We start from the raw sequence: 2,946 nt of genomic DNA, 5'->3' as shown, positions 1-2,946 counted from the left end.
ATGGGGCTTTTGAGTACTCTAACATTTCTCCCTCTGAAGAAGTAATCCTAAAATCTTTTAAGGTACAAGCTCCCAAATACTTTTGATATTTTTAGCCTTTGGAACAGAGTATGTTTCCAACAGGCCCAAGGACATTTTGACTTTTAGCCAAGAAACTGGCTACATTTCTTTGGGGTCTTTTTACCCTAACTGCCTAGCCAATTCCTACCTCCTATTCTTATCACGCCATCCTCTGAAGGGATTACCTAAATTGCCAAAGGGGAATAGGGACACAGACCACTCTGACTTCTGCCATGCTGAACAGGGATGCAGGGTGAGGCAATTGGAGTACCCCATTAATGGGTCTATCTAAAAGACTTCCAAATTGCATAACTTTTGTCTCTAAGGGGGAAAGAAAGTCCTGAATCTCATATGAACATTTGAAAATTGCCCTGTTCTGACTGTTTTTCTAGTTCCCTGTGTGGTAGAACTTGTAATGCTAATTACTTTTGCCTTTATTTTCCTTCACATCTCCTATTCATGATTCAAGGACTTCCTTCTACAAATCCTTTTAATCCTACATCATACTGCACATTTAAGCACACCCTTCTTGTGTATTCTCCTACCCTTTATAAACCTCCATTAGCATACCCAGCACTCAGGGATCTCACCTCTATTACCCCATGTGTTTTCTCAAGGCAGAAATTAATGTTCCTCCTTCCCCAGTCCCTAGCAAATAAGAGCATAAAATCTATTTGCTTCAAAAAATGACTGTCCTCTTTGCCGCATTTACTGTGAGAATGAAGACCATCCGCAGCAATCAGATTGTCGACATTCCAGAAAATGTCAATATCACCCTAAAGCGATACACTTGTTGTGAGGGTCCCAGAGGAACTGTCCAAAGGGACTTCAATCACATCAATGTGGAAGTGAGTCTTCTTGGGAAGAAAGAGGTTGCAGGTTGACAAATGGCAGGGGAACAGAAAGGAACTGGCCACTGTAGGAACTATCTGTGGCGACGTCCACAACATGCTCAAGGATGTTACTCTGGGCTTCTGCTACAAGATGAGGTCTGTCGATGGTCACTTCCCCATCAATGTTGTTATTCAGGAGAATGGGTCTCTAGTTGAAATATGAAATTTCTTGGGTGAAAAATACATCCACAGGGTTCAGATGAAGATAGGTGTTGGCTTGTTCTGCTTCTCCTTGAAGGGAATGATGTTGAACTTTCAAATTCAGCAGCTTTGATTCAGCAAGCCACAATAGTTAAAAACAAGGATATCAATGGTATCTATGGATTGGTATGGTATCTATGGATACCATGTTGGAGGTATCTAAGTTTCCGAAATAGGAACAGTGCAGCAGGCTCATGAGTAAGATTGCAGTTATTCAGCTCCAGAAACAAGACTCTGGATTGTAGGAACTCTTTTGGCACAATAAAAGACTTCTATTGATTTAGGGGAAAAAACAAACAAACAAAAAAAAACCCATATTAATTTTTTTTCACATTTATTTATTTTGTGGGAGGGCTGCCATGGTTGCACACATGGAAGTCAAAGGACAATTTTCAAGAGTTGGTTCATAGAACTGAACTCATGTGGTCAGCCTTGGCAGCAAGCACCTTTCTAGATGAGCATCTCAGGCATTTACTAGATGACCCAAGACTATTAGTTTAAAAAGCCTTTATGGTTTTTTTTTCACCGAATGTTTTGTACTTTCCCTACCAGCATCATCCATCCTTTCAATAACTTCTTGAACTTCTGCTGCCTGCTTTCCACATGTAAACTGGTTCACTTTCATACTCAATGCCTTCCAGTGTTTTAATTCACTCAGAATAAAATCTTAAGCTCCAGCCACAGCCTATAAGACCACACAGTCTGGTGTGGTCTTCTTTCCCATCGCTTAGTGCCTTACTTCCTATACCTCTTCTGGCATCTGATACTCTCCTACCATGCCAAGCACTTCTCTTTTTAATGTATTCCATGTTCTTTGCCTATGATGGTCTCACTTTCTCATTTCAATTTCATTTTTCTGAACACTCAATGTAAAGTAGTAGTCTACACACTATCTTCATACCCCTTCCTTTTCCTTAAATTTTCTTCAAAGCAGTTTTGATCATACACCGTTTTATATACACTTAGTGTTTACAGTCTATCTCCTTTAATTATAAATAAAAGCTCCATCAAGACAAGGACGCTATTTTATATACTGCTTTAACACCAGCACCCAGAGTAGGGTCTGACAATATACATATTCGTAATGAATGAATAAAATCTGGGTTCTAGCTTCTGAGCCTGAGAACTAAGTATCTAGTACTAATCTCCTAGGAGCACATCAAAGAGAATGAGCTTACTGTGCAGAGATCACTAATGAAGGGCACTACCCCCCTTGGGGCTGGAGAGATGGCTGAGCGGTTAAGAGCACTGACTGCTCTTACAGAGGACCCGGGTTTGATTCCCAACACCCGCATAGCGGCTACAAACCATTCTTGACTCCAGTTCCAGGGGAATCCGAATCCCTCTTCTTACCTCCGCAGCATTGCATGACATGGGTGCACACATGTACATGCAGGCAATACACTCGTATACATAAAATAAAAATAATAAATAAAATATTTAAAAAAAAAAAAAGAATACTACCCCCAAAAGATAAAAGTTTGAGGCCTGGAGAGATGGCTCAGCAGTTAAGAGCATTGGCTGCTCTTGCAGAAGACTCAGGTTCGGTTCCCAGAATCCATATGGTGGCTGATGCCGTCTGTAACTCCAGTTCCAGGGGATCTGATCCCCTCTTCTGGCCTCTGTGGGCACTGCATGACATACATATAGGCAATATACTCATACATGTAAAATAGATAAAATACTTTTTAAAAGATAAGTGTTTGGCTCTCCTAGCCTGCACTACTATCCTCAGGCCTCTTGGGGTAAGTCTATAGCGCAGCTCTCCGCGCCGGGACTCCCTAAGCCACAT

At 41.2% G+C, this 2,946-nt stretch overlaps 1 protein-coding gene and 1 pseudogene across 3 annotated transcripts in view; one reads left to right on the top strand and one right to left on the bottom strand.

Moving 5' to 3' along the window:
• Positions 1-2,946, bottom strand: part of Copa (coatomer protein complex subunit alpha) — a 62,295-nt gene that overhangs the window by 28,145 nt on the left and 31,204 nt on the right. The window lies entirely within an intron of this gene.
• LOC103740222 lies at positions 437-2,471 on the top strand (annotated as a pseudogene).

The sequence above is a fragment of the Nannospalax galili genome, unplaced genomic scaffold (assembly GCF_000622305.1).
Source record: "Nannospalax galili isolate Female #2095 unplaced genomic scaffold, S.galili_v1.0 scaffold579, whole genome shotgun sequence".
In the NCBI taxonomy this organism is placed as follows: domain Eukaryota; kingdom Metazoa; phylum Chordata; class Mammalia; order Rodentia; family Spalacidae; genus Nannospalax; species Nannospalax galili.
This window is presented reverse-complemented; position numbering and strand designations above follow the sequence as displayed.